We start from the raw sequence: 972 nt of genomic DNA on the forward strand, positions 1-972 counted from the left end.
GTTTTGAAATTACGTTGTTTTTTTGAATTTTTTTTTTTTTTTTTTGTGGTTTAATTGGATACAATGACTCAAATTGTGTAAAGGATCATAAACCTTGTACTAAAGAGGATGATGATCCTACCAAATTCGGTCCTTGATTAAGATCCAATGTTTCTAGTAGAAGAATTGTTGACATAAATATAAAAATCATAGTAGAATGCCTAGTGCCAAAGGACAATAACAATGGATGACCTACAAGCTCCATCCACAAATATTGGATGGTGGAAGGGTTAAAAAAAGAGTAGCAGGTTGAAAATAGTGATCGAATGGGTAAAAGACTATGAAATCTACATATATGACTAAAATGTTGGGACAAAATCCCAAAAGTGTTTTGAAGATAAACGAATAAGTTAATTAATCTTTAATCATGATTTTGATTGTGTTTCTATTTAACTTGTGTTTTTGAGTGAATTATTCAAAGATAGGTGATCAAGTGCACTTATATAACAACCAATGATCACACCATGATATAAAACAAAGTAAATCATTCCTTAAATGAAATTGATAACAAGATCATTCTGAAGGTGCAAACACGAGAAGAAGGGTTGAATTGTGTTTGCCAAAGTTGATAACTTTTTGCTAATTTGATGATGGTTGGTTAGTTTTTATGAATTACTTAAATAAGAAGCAATCGGGTTCAAAGGCAACAAATAATGACAACATAAAAAATTGGACACATATGTTTATCCTGGTTCACCACTAACTTGGCTACATCCAGTTCTCTCATTCAGAAGACTTTAATCCACTAGTTCAAATACCTTGAATTACAAAGAACCTGACCCTCCAAGCCAGTCTTCCCAAACAGCCTAACAACCCTAAACTTTGAAGGAACTAACCACATTGACCCTACAATTCAAGTCTTCTCCTGACAACCCTAGATTGAAGAAGGAACTAACCACTTTGGCTCTACAATCCAAGTCTTCTCCTAAGAAC

Source organism: Cicer arietinum, chromosome 3 (genome assembly GCF_000331145.2).
Source record: "Cicer arietinum cultivar CDC Frontier isolate Library 1 chromosome 3, Cicar.CDCFrontier_v2.0, whole genome shotgun sequence".
Lineage (NCBI taxonomy): Eukaryota > Viridiplantae > Streptophyta > Magnoliopsida > Fabales > Fabaceae > Cicer > Cicer arietinum.